Source organism: Triturus cristatus, chromosome 2_2, assembly GCF_964204655.1.
Source record: "Triturus cristatus chromosome 2_2, aTriCri1.1, whole genome shotgun sequence".
NCBI lineage: Eukaryota > Metazoa > Chordata > Amphibia > Caudata > Salamandridae > Triturus > Triturus cristatus.
This window is the reverse complement of record NC_140582.1, coordinates 287,412,377-287,433,576: the sequence shown is the minus strand read 5'-3', so window position 1 is coordinate 287,433,576 and position 21,200 is coordinate 287,412,377.

Below are 21,200 nucleotides of genomic sequence, written 5' to 3'. Positions count from 1 at the left end.
GCAGCACCTGTCGCAATGTTACATTGCCAGATGGGACCGCCACGGTGGCAGTCGCATCATTATCAGGGGCGCGGGACCAACGCATGGCAGGCGGGCGGACTGAAGTTCGCCCGCCATCCTAATGACCCCCTAAATTCCAAATACTTTATTTTGTAGGGCACCAAGTAAAATTAGTATTAGCAAAGATTTATTGCTAACGTTAATAGTTTAAGGGTAATATTTCAGTTTTAGAAAAGTTCAATTTATATCCAGAGATACTAGAGTATAAAGGAATTTCTTGTAGAAAAGGAGGTAACGAAGAAAGGGGATTTGACATATAGATTAAAATATCATCAGCATATGCTGTTTCATTAGAATTGTGTAAAAAACCTGAAATGAGTGTATTACAGTGAATACGTTCATGGAAAGGTTCTAAGCAGAGAGTGAATAATAGGGGAACGAGGACTTATTTGTTGTGTATCTCTATGTAACAGAAAATAATGGGAAAGCAATTATTAATGAAAATACTAGCATGTGGAGCAGAGTATAATTTAAAAAACGAAATGAAGTAGGACCAAAACCTTACCATCGGAGAGTTGTGAACATAAATTGACAGTTAATATGGTCAAAGCCCTTATCAGCATCGAGAGACAATGCAGCTAGAGGGGAATGATCTGTTTTACCAAAAGCAATGACATTAGAAAACATTCTCGAATTGTCAGTGGCCAGACTGCCCTTAAGAAAACCAGATAGATCGGTTTTGACCAGTAAGGGAACAATAGTCTCAAGACAGGACACTAGGATTTTGGCAAATATTTTGCAATCATAATTACTTAAGGAAAAAGGACGATCATTTTTGCAAAGGATGTGATCTTTATCAGGTTTGGGAATAAGGACAATCAAACACTCTAGAAAAGAAACAGTGGCCCAAGATTCTGCAAGAAAAGTATTAAAAAGTTTAAATAGTTTAGGGGCAAAAATGGAGGAGAAAGAGGAAAATATTTACATACAACAGCCTTCAGAATGAAGAAGCCTTGGCTTTTTTTAAGGATCTGATGACATCCATTATTTCCTTGAGATTTATCTCACTATCTAATAAATCAAATTTATCAGGCATAGATGGAGGATTGTGGTCTGAGGGATTAGTATCATCAGAGTACAATAACTGGTAGTATTCTTGAAAAGTGCAAGGGATGCCAGCATCAGAAGATGCAATTTTATTAGTATGTTAACATAGAATAGGGCTAATATTTTTACATTCAAATTTGATTTTTAAGAAATTAGCCAACATCTTGCCCACTTTGTTTTGGCCTCCATGATATTTAGATTTAACTTTAAGGAGAATATTACAGACATCAACAGTGGCAAGTTTGTTAAAAGCAGATTTGACTTATCTTATTTAGGATAGAAGAGGATTTTGAGGAAAAATAAGTATGTTCTAAGGTTTTGAATTGTTGTAAAAAAAATAGTGTTTTTTTGGCATGATTGAGTTTTTTCCTCCTTGCTGAGTATGCTAAAATGAAGGCACAAATGGAGGGCTTAAAGGCATCCCAAGTCTTTGAAATAGATGTGTACATAGATTGATTAATTTTAGAAAACTTGCTAATAAAAATAGTTTCTTCAGATAGGAAATTATTATCGGAGCGGAGAAAGTTATTAAATTTCCATCGACCAGTTTTAGAATTATTCAAAGATAAATCAAAGGAAGAAAAAACAGGGGCATGATCAGAAATAAAAACAGAGCCAATCTCTGAGGTTTGGATGGAGGAAAGTAAAGGTTTACTAACCATAATATAATCATTCTAGAACGAGTATGGTAAACATTGGAGTAAAAAGTGAATTCAAAAGAATCAGGGCTACAAGTTTCCCAAACATCAAATAATGGACAAGTGATAATGGCAGATTGAAATTCTTTATAAGATTTGTAAGGATTAAATTTACGTTTGACTGTCTATCAGTAAATGGGTCCAACCATTGATTAAAGTCTCCTGCAACACCATTGTTAGAGTTGTCAGGAGAAGCTAATATAACCTTGTTGTTGTTCCATAAATCTGTGTCCAATTTAACAGGACCATAAATATTAAATAAAGAGATTTGTCTGTTATGAATGACAACCTTATCCAATACCCATCGTCCATCCTTATCACATTGAGTTGGTAAAATTTGTGCATGCAACGATTTATGAATTAAGAATAGCCTTTATGATTATACGCAGGAGAATGTACAACTTGGCCTACCCACTATCTTTTTAATTTAAGAGATTCTATATTGTGACTGAGTTTCCTACAAAAAAGAAATGTGAATTCGATCTGGACCTTTTGTCTTTTGACAGGATGTCCCAGACCACGAGCATTCCACGAGACAACGTTAAACATATTGGAGAATGGGATGAAAGATACAGGATTTCAGATGACCTGCTGTGTGAACACTGCAAAAAACAAAAATATACCACATATTCAACAAATATGTAACATATACACAGTATGAAAAGAGAAGTACAAAAAACAAAAGAGCACTCACCAAACAGTACAAAAAAAGAGAGTAAAAAAGAATTGTAGGAAAAGGTAAAAGAATAATAGTAAGGTAAAGGGATAGATCAATGAAAGAGATGTAAGGTGAAGAGCAGAAGAGATGATCATGGGGTGCAACAGCACCAAGAGCAAGAAGAGTGGCGGAATGAAAGAAACTAAGATATAAATGAGAAAGCAGCCATATAGAAAAACTATGGAAGTATATAGAAGAAAGTAAAAGAATGTGAGAGTAAGAGAAGTTGGCTAGAATTATTTAGGAGTGGTGAGTATAGGTGTCCCCAGAATGCTGAGAGATACTTTGGAGAAAAGATTGTAGTTTAACAGGGTTATCAAAGGAGCGTGTTGTGCCCTCGTGAGTGAATTTACATAAACAAGAATGCAGAATACCATAACGAAAGTGTAATTGTCTCATTAGTGGACGAAGAGAAAGAAATTGTTTCCTTCTGGCATTATTAGCATTAGAGAGATCTTGAGAAATATAAATGGCATGACCAGACCATATATGACGACATTTTACTTTTGCAGCCTTCAACACACGAATCAGGTCTGTAAATTCCAAGAATAACATCATAATTCCTCTGGGTCTGGTAGAATGAGGTTGGAAACAACCAAGATGATGTGCACATTGAATATTCAATGGTGGATCATGCTGAAGGTCCAAATGTTCAGGCAGGAACTTTTTCAGGAAAATAAGAAGTTCTGGGCCTTCTAAATTTCCTGCTAGGCCAAATAAACAAGCGATGTGGCGTCTATTTTGATTTTCAAGATCCTCAGTATGCAATTTGAGGCGTTGGATTTTTTCTTCCAAGACAGGAATCCTGGTAGTAGCATCATGCAAATCACATATTCGTTGCTCCATGTCAAACTGTTTTGCTTCCATAGTTATCCATCTATCCTCAATTTGCTGAAATTTTTCATTGGTAGCAGTCATAAAAGGGGTTTAAACCCCTAACCTCATCAAGGATAGTGTCAAGAACAGGATTTTGCGATGGCATAGTTGGTGGGGTCATTTTTCACCCGCTTTGGTTTAGTGCCAGAAGAAGAGGGCTTAGTAGAAGCTAAACTTTTCCTGGCCATTCTAGCGTTATGAAAAGGACAATGAGTAGGTTTTAGTGATGGCCTGAGCCTGCAGATATGCTGTATGAACAGCACGCATAAGTATACAGATGTGGAAAAAAGTGAAGAGAGAGAAAAAAAGAACTATGCGTATCCAATTTCAGCACAATATAAGATATCTAGAGTGAAGAAAGCACTCAAAAATGCTCAAAACCCAGCATAAGAGAGAAGTAGCAATGTCTATGAAGAAACTGCTGTGAGGCTGCAGCTGAGGAGCATTTTGAACTGCATTTATGGAGGAAAATCTATTGAAGAAAGGAAATGCCAGAGTAAACATTAAAGATATGTAATGCACACAGCACTACAGAAATGTTTTTTTTTAAATGTTGCAGGGTGTTTAATTATTGAAAACGCCGGTATTTGACAGCAGGGAGCCTTAAGACAAGCGGCACAGCCATAAAATGGCAGCCGCCCGTGTATGAGGAGATATACTTACCACCGCAGCTCCGGGTCTGGATCATGAATATGTTAGGTCAGAGCAGCTCAAGATGCTGCTCTGACCGAGGAGGACAACATGGTAGGAAGCAGCCGACCCACAGCAAAGCGGGGAGGCTGCATGAAGAAAAAGGAGCTCCACGCTCAAGAGGAGCTCCGCAGACATCCGCCATCATTGCTGGTGCACAGATCACACCCAGACATATTTTTTGGGATATGTGAATTTGTAGAGGCAGTTTAAAAGTTCATGGCAGTGCAGTAAGTGTCCAGGCAGGAACCACCAGATGAATCTGACACAGGGAAATGTCTCACATGTTATTCACTTACCAATAACACCCATGGGAAACTAAGATCAGGGTGTTATGCAGTTGTATAAAGGGAAAAAATTGGATGTCTGAGTGAAGGAAAAACTTTTCTCATTGGCATCTACAATTGAATGCGCTTATAAAAGAACGTGGCTTTTGCAGCAAATTTACAGTTGGGGACTTATTTATGTGCAAGTCATCTTGCTGCGCTGGGCCGCATGATGGGAAAAGGGCAGGAATGCACAATATTTAAAAGAATACAGTGCATTCCTGCCTTTGCCACTTTGCTGGCACCGTTTGGTGGCCTAGCGCCAATGCAGGCAGCTTTGCACCATGTTGCAAGGGTGCCCGCGCTGTGAGGAGGATTGTTTTTGTGCAGGAAGGTGCCCTTTGGGCATTCTGCAGAATCCTATACACATAGAAAGAGGAAGTAACAAGGAGAAATGAAGATAATTCTCCTCGTTATGTCTCAGCTGGGAAGGCGTAGCATTTTGATAGCATTCCCAAGTCTAACACTTCAAGGAATGCATCAAAATCCATGGATGTTGCATGGGAACACCCATGCAACACACATGGAATGCCTCCCTGGTGCAGAATAATGCAGTGCACTATGTTGCGCTACTCTGGATTAATAAAGCCACTCAGGGCCATGCAAGGTGGCCTTGCATGGCTTCATAAATCGCATTTAGGGCTTGCATTTTACATGCACTGCGTTGCGTAGTGCATGCACAATGCAAACCCACTCATAAATATGCCCCTAACTGTTTAAATGTGAAACCTGAATCAAAATCACCTTTGATAACTTTTGACACGACCACTCTAACAAACTCAAATATGCACCATACAGGGAATTGTGTATGAAAAGAAAAAAAGATGATTAAAACTGTGATTACCTGTAAGGTTTTATCCTTGTTTAAATTAAGAAATATAATCTGCCTGCAGCTACTCTTCATTGCTCAGTAAGATATATCCTCATTCCTGGATGACCTATAATGGTTCACATAATCCCCATTGTGGCTAAGAGAATGAACAGTTGGTATCTCAGACGGATCTCACGAACAAGACACAGGAACGGATGACAAATGAGCCCTTGGACTTCCAAGTCACACAGGTTTATGAATAGTGTCATAAACAAATTCCTTAAACATGGGGCGTAACACAGGCCTCTGCACCCACTGTGGTGCGGGGGGCAATGGTTCAGGGGGGCCACATCCCTTTAGGGGAACCCATCAACACAAAGCCAATGAATATATGTAAGACACAGGAGATCCAAGGGCCCCTTATCACATTCTGCAGGGGGCCTGATCATTTTGCGTTACACCACTGCCGAAATCAGCATGATACTAATTGCAGATGGGGGCACATTTACTTCATTTCAAAAACAAATTAAAATGTGGCTAGAGCCTCATTAATCCATTAATTGCTGCTATCATGATTGAGTCTTACCGCAGCATCATGCTGAAAGCTGGGTTTTACAAAACACATATACAAAACAAGCATTTTCAATTAAATAGGTCTTGCATTTGTGACAGAGCTATTGATGTAAATGTAAATGTTTTTAATTATGTATTTTGTAATGGAGTGGAAGTATGTGGTGTGTAGTGGAATTATTTTGTATGTTGTGCAGAGTAATTTTGTGGATAGAATGTCTGTGGTATTCAGTGTATAGGAATTATGTGGAGTGGGATTGTGTTTTATGGAGAATAATTATGTTGTATTGCATTATGTGTTGTGGAGTGGTATGTTTTGGAGTTTAATTATGTGGTGTATTGTTTAATTTTGTGGCGTGATGAATAACTATGTTGGCTGGATTGTATGTATGTGTTGTGTTTGAAGCATCGACCAAAAGTGTTTGTTAGCAGATTGTGTGTCCTATGCACAAGCAAGACTCAAACCATTGGATGAAATCCAGGTTATTTACAAATATTGGCAATGCCAATAGGTTTTGTATTTGCGACACTTAGAGTTATTGGTGTTGTAAATGTAATGCCTTTTAACTATGTGTTATGGTCTGTAGTGAATGTATGTGTTATGTAATGGGATTATGTGGGTTTTTGGAATTATTAGTAGTGGCATTGTGTGGGGTGGAATTGTGTGGAGTGGATTGTATTTGCATAGTTAGATTTTGTGGCATGGTGTGCAGTAAAATTATGTGGATAGTAATTATGGTGTATTGTAGTGCATTGGAAGATATATTTTGTGGGATTGTGTTTTCTGTGGTGTAATTATGTGGAATGTTATTTTGTGTTGTGTAGAGTTATGTAGTGGAGTTGTAATATGTGATGTTTTGTAGAATTTTGTGGTATGATGTGTAAATATGTGGTTTGTATTAGATATATGTAGTGTGTTATGTAAGAGTATTGTTGGTTAGAAATATGTGGTTTGCTGTTGAATTATGTGGTGTTGAATGAAAATGTGGTGAGTGTGAATGGAGTGAAATTATGCAGATGTAATTATTTGGCATAGTGTGGAGTGTTTTTATGTGGATTTTTTTATGTGTAAAATATAGTTGCTATATGCTTTCATTTTTTGAAACACCATTCCCCCATCGCAAAGTTGAGTGCAGTTTAGTGTACAAGGGCAAAAAGTAAAATTAAGATAGGGAGATTGACTAAGACCTTTCCTTGGAGTAAAACATTTTTAAAAGCAGATGAATAATGCCAATTCTGATGCGCAACTATTATGTACATGTAAAAGATTGTTTTATTGTTTGTGCAGATTTACACATTGAGGGGCAGATTTATGTTCCCTGGCGCATCTCTGCAAATCAGCATGGATGCGCCAGGGAAGATGCGTCATGCAAGTTTGCCCTTGCGCCACCGCAGATGCGCCGCATTTACAATGCGGCGCATCGTGGCGCAAGGACAAGCAGATACGTGACGCATCTGCCGGTGTAAGGTTGGCGCAGTGCTGAAGTTGCGTCGCAAGCGCGACGCAACTCCAGCACTGTTTCAACTTACCCTATCCCTAACATGGTGCGACAAGCCTTACGCCTGCTGCAAGCCGGCGCAGGGTTTTGACGCATCAGCGTTGGGAAATTGACTCCGTGAAATCTTATAGATTTCACTGAGTCACTTTTCAGGGGCGTTCCTGCGATGGAATGCCCCCCCTGAGTAGCAATGCCCACATGAAACCTGACGCAGGTTTCATGTGGCGCAGGGCTTTACACCGTGACGCATCTCCATAGATGCATCACAATGTAAATGGGGCGCAACATGGCGCAGGGTTTACGCCGCCGCTGTGTCACAAAAGTGACGCAACGGCGGCGTAAAAGGGGCGCATGTCCCTCATAAATCTGCCCCAAAATCCTTAGCAGATGGATCATTTTATTAGTGGCTCGGTTATTTTTTAGCATTGTACAGGCTGTGTAGTGGAATGAACGGACTAAACGTCTTACAATGATGAGCACAACATTGAAAGTAATACAATTTGTACAGTACTGGGCACTGTGGTAATGCAGCAATTAATGAAACGTCTTTTACTACAAACATTAGGAAGGAGATTAATAAAAAAGCGTCCTTGCAACTTGTGGTTAATAGTTGTGTGTGTGTGTGTGTGTGTAATGGTGTGCTGTGTGTGTGTGTTTCTATTTATTAAGTGTGAATGTGGGTGAGGGTGCTGTAGAAAGTGTGTGAAGGAGAGATTAAGACAGCCTGTTTTTATCTAGGTGTGCCAGTTTTGAGAGCTTTACAATTAAGTTTAAAATGTAAGACGTAAACTGTGGAAAGGAGGGTAGTGATGAACTGTGCTTTTATGGATATTTTTATCCGAATAAAGATTATTTGATTGATTGATTGATTGATTGGAAAGGAGGGCTCAATCTGTTGTTTGGCCTGTTGGAAAATACCCTTAAAACTCTATTTGTGAAGCAAAGTTTGAGTGTACACTGTTTCTATTTTCTCCATATATGGTATAGACGCTTATAGAACCGGACTGGAGTGAATGGTGTGTAATTTGTTCAAAATGTTAAAAATCACACTCTGTGATATAGGTTGAAATATTTTTTCAACCTTGAAAATTACTTGGTATGTGCTTACATTTGTGGAAACATCGTGTTCCCAAGCGAGTTTACTGTCCCAGAAATAACCTGTGTAGTTTATTGGAGAAGAGGAAAAGGAACTGAAAACGGAGACAGCCAAGAGGCCTCTCCCTGAAGGTATTATGAAAAGCCTAAAAAAATGAAAAACCATTGTTACAACAATGTATGTGGGATAGATGTGTTTAGTGAATTTGCTGATATATGGGATATTAAATACTGAAATTTGACTGCAATTTTGGTAAAAAGTAAAATAGATCATTTTTATTTCGCCTATATTTAACTCGTATTTAGTAAACAAGATAAAACCTGTAACTCATATTAGAACTAAATAACTGGTAGAGCATTTTAAAAGATGCCGGCAACCCTGCTCATCAGAGGCTTTCCATAATGTACATGGTGAAACGATCACATGTAAGATGTCACAAGGAACAAGACAACATTGTAAATAAATACAAATCCATTAATAAAGCTTACCAAACTGCTGACACCAATCTGTGACAGTTCATCTTCGATTGTTGCTTTAAAACTTTTGGTCAACAGGCGGATCCAGAAAAGAAAGGTAACAAGAAACGAAAGTGAAACTTAGATATTGTCGTGCTTTCACCTTGCACTCCCAGACTAATTAAAATAAGCAATGTTGGACCACTTTTTTAGGCAATACTTTTGCTTACCACAAACCATTTTTTATCAGTTTCCAATCCTGCAGTAAACGAACTAAACTTCTTTCAAGTTTCTGGTAAACACGGAAGTGGCATTGCTGCGTCGATTCTTTGATGTGAGCACTATTCAGCCATTACTCCTCCCCTTCCAGCATCGGGTAAACGAGGAGGAGAGAGGGTATGGAACTGATGCCTCTCATCCATTACGGGGTTAGTGCCAAAAAGTAGTACGTAGTTGAAACAGGTTTTTTAAACCAGCCACTTTGATAAACAAGCATTAGCAAACAGACAATTGGCTTGTTTAAAAAAGCAACTTCAGCCACCCAGCCACGCCTTTATGGCGCAGTTCCAATGCCCCCAAAGAAGAGCATGATGAGAGCATAACCTCCCCTCCAGTTAAAAAAACAAGCCCAATCGCCCAATCCCCCTTACCCTCTTAAAAGGAAACCCCAAACCTACATTCCTACCAAAAGAAGCCCAATCAACGGTCGACATCAGGGTTTTGCAAAAATACTAAAATAACACAAAAATGTGCAATGGAGCGGAGGTGCAGGAGGCAGCACTAACACAACTATGGTATTAAAAGGAGGTGGGGGGATGCTATATGCAAATATTAGCTGCTATGGCACTGAATCTGAACACAAGCAAACAATAACAGAGCAGAAAACCAAGAAAAAAACAGTCCCCCAAAGAACAGATAAAGAACCATAGCACAATGAGACAGTACGTTGTCCCACCTGTCATCTTTGCTTCTTATGAACTAGAAATCTCTGAAATCTAAACAACGTAACCATTAGAGGGTCCTTTTGTATTTATTCACAGATAAGCTTAAGTATTTCATGGATTAATAGATGAGTCAAGCAAGGACATGAATGCTACAGAGAAAATCAATGATTTTTATTGCAAAAATTTGAAATGACTGCAATTTCTTTTTACAAATGTAATCACATTGGTGCAGCAAGAAAGTGACATAAGTGACAGTGGAGGGCCCGTTTGATAAGAACATGGAACATACAGAATAAAGGTATAGCACAAGCAAAAAAGTTTTGGCTGTTGACACCATTTTTTTAAAAAGTAGTGTAAAATATATTAGAACATTGGAATGTTGGGAGCTCCATTGAAAACAATGGAGTGCTCCGGGCTTATAATGGCTGGTATAAGCCCGGAGCTCCAACATTCCAAAGCTTCTTTGTGGCTGTAAACAAAGGCTTCAGGGAGCCTGAGGGGATTTCAATCCCCTCGCGCTTCCTGAAGCCTTTTTTCAATTTGTTAGAACATTCTGCCCTCTAATGGCAGAATGTTCTAATAGCCTTATAGCCCTTCATAGCAGGGCTATACCGGCTATTAAAGTCCCGCTATCTTGTTAAAGGCCCTCGCCGAACGCTGCAGCGGACCTTTAATAGCTGGTAAAGCCCGCTATGGCGGGCTATAAGGCTGTAATACAGTATTAGCAGTTTCATCATGTGAAAATATAGCCTAAAACTCTAATGAAGTAGACGTTTCAACTCTGGGAAAACAAATTTGGCAAAGCTTTTATCTTTGCTTCTTGGTTAAGCCACTTAACATGGAGCGGATAACGGCGATAGCAACACCAACCCCAGAACGTACATTCTTGCTGAATAAAGAATCTGTTCTAAAGTGCCACACGTGAAATATGGCTCCTTGAGAGAACTGCTTATGGGACAACATAACCGAGCAAAAACAGTTGCAATGAAGCAATTTTGTTAAATTTAAATGTCAGAGAATGTACTGGAAACAATGGTCAAATAATAGTTTTATGAATGCCTGTCTTCACTGTGATCCACTAGTAAAAATGGATACTTGAACCCAGATTTGTAAAGACTGTGTTTTAGGTTAGTATTACTTTTTTTTTTTAACAAAAAACCAATGCAAAGTGTTAGGTTTAGATTTACAGTCCAACGCTTTGTATTTGATTGTAACCAAATTATTGCAAAGCTTGGCAGTGCGCTGCCTAGCATTACTTTCCATCAAGGTGGCATTTTATGGGTGGTGCATGGATGTTCCAATGCAACCACCCATTGGTTTTGATGCAAATCTCTACTTAGAGTTGTAGACAATGAGTTGCGCCAAAATCCTGCGCCTCCCTGAGGCAGGTGAAACAAGAAGAAATATTTTCATTTCTCCTCATTTTTCCATCTATGTATGTGTGCTGCATTCTAAAGCACACTTACAAAGAGGGAAAAGCCTTAAATAATAGTTTGTGTACCGGAAGGGATCCCTTCCTGCACAAAAATGATGCGCACCGCAATGCAGACAACCTTGCATTATGGTGCAAGGGTGACTGCTTGGTTCATGGCAGCTTAAAGTGTGGCAGCACAAGGAGGGAGCAGAACAGTGCCACATCGTAGGAGACATCCTGCTATTGTGCTCTGTCCCATTCATGCAAAACAGCACAGCACCTTTACTTACTGCTCTGTGTTGCATATTTGTTTGTAAATCTGGGCCACAGTATGCACAGAGTAAGAAATTGGGTTGGTGGTTGACTGGGGTGTGAGCCCTGGCCAAACAGCAACCACAATCCTTCTCAGTGTAAAGCACAAGCAAACCCCAAATTAACCTGTGCTCAAACCCCTGGTAGATTGGCACAGAACAGTCAGGCTTAACTTTGAGGCAATGTGTAGAGTATTTGTGCAACAAGTCAAAAAGCAAAACAGTGAAAACACCACACACAAAGATCCCACACAAGGTTAGAAAAATAGAGCAACAAAACCAAACAACAAAAATCCAATTAGGTGAAATGGAGTTATGAAATTTTCAAGTATAAAGTGAAAAATACCACTCAAAAGCATAAAAGTGCCAACCGTGGCTTTCTGGTCACGCTAGACCGGGTCAAAGTCAAAAGTTCAGGCCAATAGCAATGGAGCGCAGGTTGGATACAGTCCCAAATTAGTTTTACCTTCTCATGCTTTGGCCAAGAGCCCGATTTGAATTGGAGAGGACAGCGAGGAGCAAGGAAAGCATCAAGGGAGGCTGTCGGCATGGACAAAAATCAGGCCAGGCGTTGTGGACAGGCAGGCTGAAGCCTCATATTGGTGATCCTCCATGAGCTGTTAATACTGCGGTGTGAAGAGACAGGATGGAGGCGGCTTGCTCTGATTTTCGGTATGAGCAGCATGGTCTTGGTGCAAATAAGCTAGTTCGTAGTTGCAAAGAGCCCAAAAGCTTGATTTATGCTCACTGAGCAACACCAAAGGTGCAGGACCTGTGAGGAACCACTTGAGGGTCAGGACATGCTGCAGCTGGGTCCAGGAGCTGGTTGGGGAACCTTTTATGCCTCTGAGGATCAGATCAGGAGGCAAGCAAACTAGCCCTTGGAGTCACACTGGAGTCCTGAGTGCAAATTAAGTTGCAGGTCTAGTTCTTCTTCCCCAGGAAGAAGGGCAGCATGCAGCAGATCTTCACAGCAGGGCAGCAGTTCCTTTAGATCAGTAGTCCAGCAGAATGGCAGTCCTTGTAGCACCACAACAATTCTTCTTCATTGCAGAGCATCCACAGGTCCAGAAATGCACTGAAGTGAAAGTGTCTGAGGTTATATACAGGTGTGCCTGTGAAGTGTGGAGAAGCTTCTAGAGGTAGGCCTTTAAGTGCACAGATGCCATGCCTTCCTGGCCTTTGCTCCAGACTTACTACAGGTGGTCTGCAGCCCTTTGTTTGGAGGCAGGACACAGCGTATTATAGCTCTATTCAATTGTACGTGGGGCTGGGCCCAGGTCCCCCCTCCCAACCTGCCAGTGATGGCCCATGCAATCATACCTAAGTTCCCTATTTTGTGTGGCTTTCTAGGAGGAACACACAAAACCCAGCTGTCAGCTTCACCCAGCAATGTGACCAGGGAAGGTCTACAGGCACTAAATGGCCAAGGCAGGAAAATTGCAACTTTCTAAAAGTGGCATTTTCAAGATTATAATTCAAAATCTGTCTTGACCATAAGTTAGGATTTTAAATTCCAGTTCCAGAGACGCCAAACATGAACTGGTTATCTATTCCCATTCGTCATTTACATGTGATGTAAAGTATAATAAGGTAACTCCAATGTTATCCTATGGGAGAGATAGGCGTTGCAGTAGTAAAAAAACTAATGTAAGAACTTTTCACTACCAGGACATGTAACATGTAAAAGTAGATGTCCTACTTTTTAAATACATTGCACCCTGCCCTCTGGGCTGTCCGGGGCCTACCCTGGGGGTGACTTATCTGTATGAAAAATGAAGGGTTGGGCCTGGTAAAAGATTCATTTTGCTGGTCAAAAGGGAAGTTTAAAACTGCACACAGGCTCTGAAATGGCAGTCCTGAGACATGTTCAAAGTGCTACTTAATTGGGAGATAAAATCAGTGCTGCAGGGCCACTAATAACATGTATTTACAGGCCCTAGGCACATGCAGTGCCACTTTACTTGAGACTTACAAGTAAATAAAATATGCCGGATATTAGCCAATGTTACCATGTTTCGGGGAAAGAGGAGAAGCACATTAGCACTGGTTAGCACTTGTAAAATGTACAGAGTCCTTAGGACAGGAAAAACGAAGTCAGCAAAAACAGGAGGGCTGTAGGCAAAAAGGTAGGGGAAAACCATGCCAAGAATGCCAGGTCTAACACATATGTTACTCTTCCATAATGTGCATGTCTTGGTGAAATAGTAACACTTTAGACCCTATACCTAATACAATAACCTCTCCTTTAAATTGTGCAGCATAATGTTAGATATGGAGATATACATATTGAATAGCACACATTGTTTGAATTTCATGGAAGTGTCTTCCATTTTCTTACTTCACTGATTTATTCCAGACATCCTGAAAATCAGTAAAGTTAATGTAAATACAAACGAGTAAATGTGCTAGATTAACTACTCAAACAACAGCATATGTTGCTTTGTTACAATGGTCCATATTATGGTACAGAATCCTATGCTGCTTAAGTGGCCCAGCACAGTGGAACATGCTGCACCTACTTTGCATTTGTAAGGAACTGATGAATGAACGAAAACAATTTTTAAAACCATATTTTAACCAATGAGGCATTCGTACCCGGAGACAAGCTGCGTTGGCCTGTTTTGCACCTGTAGACCCACAGCTAAATTGACGCTTGGTTAAGTTCTTGAGTGAGGTGAGGAAAAAAATGCCGGCGCTGCGGGAGGAAGCGCTGGCCCAATGCTATAACCTATACAGCAGTAACTTCATCCCAAATGGAAGGCATTCAGCAGCCACTCAGTAAAATAATATCCTACTATACATTGCAATGGTAGTGAACAATTACCTCGATTAAACTCCTTTATTTATTTATTCTCATAATATAACTTTTAAAGCAATTTTTTATCGATGTATTTGTAGCAATGGTTTTAAGTAACTATGCAAATAAAAATAAACTTGACTTGTAAACTTAACTATGCAGACTTGTCATTGTTTCAACTGATATATACCAGAAAAAAAGGAGATCCTTCACAATATTTTTCTAGTTGGCTTGATGAGTTATGAGCTGATGTTAATCAGGTATAATAATCATACTCAGGTATTGCTGCCATATAACCCTGTTAGTAAGACAGAATATAAAAATATCTCAGTATCTATACTTAGACCCCAGATACAGCAAGTATAACTTTTACACCAATAGAATGTCAGAACGCAGAAAGCAAACAGAAAAGGGTGGTTACAATTTCGAGGAAATAACAGCCTTTTTTGTGATCACACGCACTCCCTCTACTCAATTGTTTTGTGAAGAACTTGCTGATAGTTTTAATGATACTTTTCACAAATCTGCATTGAGGTAGCAATGTACTCCTGGCAAAAGTTCAACTAAAGTAGTGGGGTCAGAGCCTATTTTCTCCCATCTGAACAATTAATGTACCAACTATTTGCCAGCCTTCTGTGGCCATGGTGAGGGTGCGGGAACCCCTACATTTGAACACCACAAAAATCATCTTACTACCACGCCCATGGTTGGATAGGTCGAGGACTGTGCAAAACCTCTATTTCATGAGGCAATGTGTCATGAAATAAGACACAACTTAGCATCTCAAAAATTCAATCAATTCAGTAAAGACAGACTCATTAAGTGAGTTCTAGGTCAGAGATATACCTTTCAAATTATTTAGTACACAAATGTAAAAGGTACAATACAGAAACTATAGGATACAGATGAATGAAGAATGAATGGAATGAATGTTCTCTCAGTAACAAGAAAATACACCAATAGTGGAATACAAGCAATATTAATAAATTACCTAAGGTACAATGGGCAGCAAAATCAATAAGAAATTAGGCAGCATCCCTAGCAGCATCGGGAAGTCTTCAGGAAAACTCTGGCTCACCCCCCAAATCTGGGGTTTATATACAGTTTTTTTGCATGGGAAAGCATTAGTTTCTGCAAAATCATCTAAGTGTGAGCAAAACAATTAAACTTTTAGCAAATCAAAGCACAGCTCTAATAAATGTCATATGTCTTTCTATTTAGGCACTATCCCATGACATGAATAGTGATTCTGCCCACTCTAAGCTAATGTTATCTGGAGAGGGCAGGACAAAGTAGTTACAAGAACAACAGCAAACTACTGTGAATGAGTGCAATACAGTGAGCGAGCGGAAGGACCTTGAGAAACGGCAACATTACTGCGCCATGTTGGAAAGTTTTCTTCGAAAACAGCAAAAACAATGTCAACGAAAATAAACAATCATGACTTTGCTTGAATGTGTACGGCAGGAATTATGAACAGTATACATGCAGGAGGACACATACATTTTGAACAAGATGGCGTTGAGGCATAACTGAGGTCTAATTAAGATACACCAGGAAATGGTACTTCTACACATCATAGAAAATCATTTTTAAGGCAGTAACACCATGTAAGTTTGGGCACGTAAATTTGAGAGTGAATATGCATTTTACGCACTGTTAATAATGCACTAAAATATAACATGAACAAAAACTCTAACAATGCCTATACAAATATAAATATTGTTCTTCATTGGATTCTGTTCTGAGCTATATGTTCCTACAACGAAACCCTTCTATTTCCACTTCACTATGTGCCTTATTACATAACTCCCTGTACTCGTTAGCATTTCCCAACAAACTTAAGCAAGGAATTGCTATACATCTAGTTAAGAAACAATTTCTTACTCAAATTTTCTGTTAATTATAAGTCCATAACTTCCATGACAAATGGAGGAAACATTCTAGAAAGCCATGTAGCTGCTCAAATCTGCTCCACCTCAGAAGCTGACAACATTTGTGACGATACCCAGGCAACTTTCTGACCTGACCATAGTAGAGAAACAGAAGCATCCTTGTAGCTGTTGGTGCTTTTGACGGGTGGCAGATAATGGCAGTGCCGCCCACATCTCCAACATTATTCAATTGGTCAGCAACATCTGGTTATGAGAAATTAGCCTGCGACTACAGGTTACATTTTAGTGTTATGGAAGGACACACTTGTAGGGTAACTCTGGGCCCTTATAAGTCTTCAACTTCTAAAATGTCTTGTTTAATCCCTCGGGCTCTGCTTTTTCACTTTATCTCTATGTATGTGAGACCACTTGGCAGGTAGATTGGATCCCATGGCTTTCAATTCTTTACATATGCTGATGACAACTGATGCCTCGTCTCAGAAAACAGTCCACCAATGTGTCGACTTTCTGGCAATGCTGGCTTAGTATCAGGGAGTAGGTGGGGCATAACGTGCTCACATTCAATAAAGAGCAACTGATATCTTAGTAGCTGGTGGAAGCCCTAGGAGCTCCTTGAAACAGGTCGGTCTCCACCATCCTGTGTGAAAGATGTTGACCTCAAGATGGCTCCCTGAGAAGCTGCGGTCATTTCATCATACATCTTCCAAAAGTACAAGCTCTGTTATAATCAGGAGTGTAGCTTCGTCAGTAAGATCTGGGGGGGGGGTAGGGGGGGGGGTGAACATTAGATTTTCTGACCATCAAGCCAGCATATAATGTTAAAATACATTATATGACAAGCAGGGCGCCCATGAGCGCGGCTTAAGAGGCAGTGGAAATGGAGAGAGGTATGAATTAGTAGGAGTAATATATACGAGAGAAACGCAATATTTTGAAAAACAATTTTCTTAGGGCTGTCAAAACAGAGATAAGAGAGAGTGGGTGTGTTTTTGTCAGTGTTTGTATGCAAAAATCACAGGTGAAATCCGACAGACACCTCACCATACCGGACTGAAAGCACCTGTACCAAAATATTCATCTGAAAATACATTTATTAGGTGATGTAACACCCCAAACACCCCCCTTGAAGCTACGCCCCTGCGTACAATTATTATTTTTCTGAATGCATCAGCACTTTATGACTTGCTTTGGTGCATGACTTGACTACTGTAATTCCCCCGACCTTGGCATGAATAAATATACATCTTCCACGATGTTTTGAGATCATGCAGATGAAGTACCTTAATTTACAACGGTTTCCTGTCGCGGACGCCGAGGCACCCCTCTTTCACTGGCGTCCCGTAAAATCCAGGATTGCAGCGGTCCACACTGCCTTATGGACCGCTGCTTGTACACTGCTTTCCCGACTTTGTGAGCCAACAAGATTCATCTCTGTAAACCCCAGGGAGACCTTCGTTACGTCAGCCCGGAAGCCTCTTGCATATTTAACGCGATGCTCGCCCGCAGAGCCTTTTCTTATCTGACACCTTCCACCTGGAACTTACCTCCGTCTGAACTGTCAACGGGTTTGCATTGCAGGCAGAAATTAAAAACCTTTATTTTAAGCAATAATTTAGAAATATTTGAAGCCAATATTATATGCTTAGTTTCAAAATAACTCTAGGTGAAAGAGCGCCCCAGAAAATGTTTATAACATAACAATGTAATAGAAATAAAATGTGTGTAAATCACACACACACTTGTATAGAGGAATTTAAGTGAAATATTGAGCTGGAAATATTCACTGTCTAAGTAGCAAATACGCTCATCAGCAAACACACTTTGGGGCATATTAACAAGGGCTTTATCTCTGCTTTTTTGGCTTTAAAAGCCAAATAAGCGGAGATAAAAATATCGCCCTATCAACAACATGGTGCTAACATGCAAAATCGCATGTTAGCACCCTTTTTCACTACGCTTCCCTTTGCATCTTTAATAGGATGCAAAGTGGGCGTTCCAGAGCAAAATAATAGGAGAAATGTCGCTAAGCGACATTTCTCCTATTATCAAGCTTCACGCTAACCCTGTTAGGGACAAGAAAAGCAGCGCTAACCACGGTTAACGCTGCTTTTTTACGTCTGCTAATTTTTAGACTTAGCCATGTAATCCAATGGGAGGTGGATTACATGGCTAAGTCCATCATGGGCTATCAACAAGGATATCCCTATCCTTGTAGTTTTGTCGCTGCATTACCAGCGATAACCTCCCAAAATGCCGTTATCGCTGGATTTTTTATCGCCTAGGCGGTTAGCGTTGTTAATAACGCGATAACCAGGCGATATTATCCAGCGATAGCGGGCGTTAAAAAAATTAACGGTAAGCGCCCTTAGCGTTAATTTTCCCTGTTCCTTGTTAATATGCCCCTTTGTTTTCATCCCAGCCTGTTATTTAAAAAAAAAAACTCATTTAGTTTTGTTCCCAGCCTATTATTCAACAATATGATGCTTCCTGCCCCATTTTCGTATTTAGATATTATATGCAACACACCCTGTGTTTGTTCGTTGAGTGTACAACACCCAGTTTAGCAATTATCACGTAAATGAGTGCCTGCCTGACTTTGTTTATTAAGTAGCTTTGGTAAGCAGTGGGCTGCTGCCTTACAGCCATTTCGGAGCACTAGTAAGTCACACTTTGAGTCCATGTTCCTGACAGGGTAGCAGAGCTGAAGGCAAACTGGCCTGCACTGCTGACTAAGACTCTGAATGTTTGACTAAAAATCGATAACTTTCAGAATCTTTAAATTGACAACCGAGAGGGCTTGTTTCAAAATTGCTTAGAATGCATCGTAGGTATGTTTGAATGTCAGCATTCTAACTGAGGCATAACGGGTCGGTCATATTGCACACAGGAATGAAACAATTATATTGTACTATGACTGGCGTTGTGCCCAGGAAACAATTTCTCCAACTTTGCCTTGCTGGATACAATGTGGGTGCAGCACCTAAAATAATGACGCAGCGGCGGCGTAAACCCTGCGCCACGTTGCACCCTATTTACATCGTGACGCATCTATGGAGATGCGTCACGGTGTAAAGCCCTGCGCCACATTAAACCTGCATCAGGTTTAATGTATGCAGGGTGGGCGTTCCAGCGGAAAAAGCCTCGGAAAAGTGACGCAGTGAAATCTGCAAGATTTCACTCAGTCACTTTTCCGACGCTGCTGCGTCAAAGCCTTGCGCCTGCTTGAAGCAGGCGTAAGGCATGACGCAGCATGTAAGGTATGGGCAGCCCCTAAACATTGCTGGAGTTGCGTCGTGCTTGCGACACGATTCCAGCAATGCGTCGCCCTTACGCCATCAGATGCATCACGCATCTGTTTATCCTTGCGCCACGATGTGCTGCATTGTAAATGCGGCGCAACTGTGGTGGCGCAAGGGTAAACTTGCGTGACGCATCTTTCCTGGCGCATCCCTGCTGATTTGCAGGCATGCGCCAGGAAACATAAATCTGCCCCCAGGTACTCGGTGTGTTGTGGTTAGAGCAGTGGAAAGTCATTTTTGAGTATGTGTATTTGCGGCAGCAGACAGCATTTAGGAAGAGTAGGGAGGCAGGCAAATGGATGGCGGGTGGGTGCATGCAAGCAATGTAAGTGTAAAGAAAAAGAAAAAATAACCACTTACCTTGCTTTCTGCACGACTCCGATGTCCTCCTCGCTCTTTGTTCTGCTCTGTCTCCTCAATTCCCTAAACCAATCCTGGCGCTGCTCTAACCAACATGAGAGTAGTACCAGGATTGGATGGAGCGGGCTGGCTGGATGCTCTTTCAGGCCCTGGGGGCCTGTGCTTGGTCTCCACCAACCTGTCTAAGACTAAGCTCTAAGCTCAAGACAGCCGGCCACAGTGACATGCATGCTTGGGAGCATCCTGCCAGCCATAGCTCCTGTCCTCTGCTTCCAATCGGCAGCAGGGGACGCGCCCAGCAATGCTCCAGGCTCGGGGCTGCCGCTGCTGCAGCGCGCACAATGGTAAAAAATAAAATGGCGATTCAATCTTTTCATGCCATTTTATTTTTTTCTGTGCGGCTTGCAGCAAACGGGTTGGGGGGACAGCACTCCCCTGCCCTTGTGAAGAAACTGCCACTTGACCGCAGTGAATAACTTGGAGGAGTAGAAGAACACGAGTGGAAGAGGACCCCTTCGATCAGTGCCAGCGCTGTGTCCGGAGACTGAGCTAGGCAAATAGAGTAGCTGTAAATGATCATACAATTTATCATACTATATCAAGATGTTCTGGGACAGAGGCCAATGGGTGAGTGCTTTATAAAAGTGCACAGCTTTGAGGTGGACTAAAATATCCTTAATATATATTTATTGTGGCTACAATGTAATACTCTTCTGCAAATTCTTCCTTTTAAGGTCTGGTGTAAGCCAATACTTTTTGTTTTTCCAAAAAGTATTATGCACACATATATTCGATGTTGACTCGGAGACCTTCAGCCATTCACCTCTTTGGTTCAGCACCGTTCAGCCATTGGCTTGAGAGAATGCCAACTACATTTTGGATCGCCCCAAAGTAGTGATTCAGTTTCACCATCTTTCTGTTGGCTGTTTTGATGTATCATTCCATGTCTATTGGAATACACGAGGGGCTGTTTCACCTGTGATAAGTGTGGACAGCCATTACACATTCAGCATTTCTTTCTGTGAAGTACAGCCAATTATCTCGTACTCAATACTTTAATGCTCCTCTACCCTTCCATGGGGCCTCTGCTTCCATTCTGCGTGCCTGACAGCCTGCATTAACAAGTTCCTGGTAGCATCTAAACCCTGCTGCTGGATTTCTGCTCACACACAGAGCACACCTTGTGGCTTCATCCAGTTTCACTGAGACACTGACAAAACCAATTGGTGTGGTTTGTAAATCACAATGTGAGCCATGCATATTTGCTTTGCTAATGCTTATTTCAAAAGAGGAAGTCGAGCAGAAATAACTCTCTTGTTGCAGAGTATGGA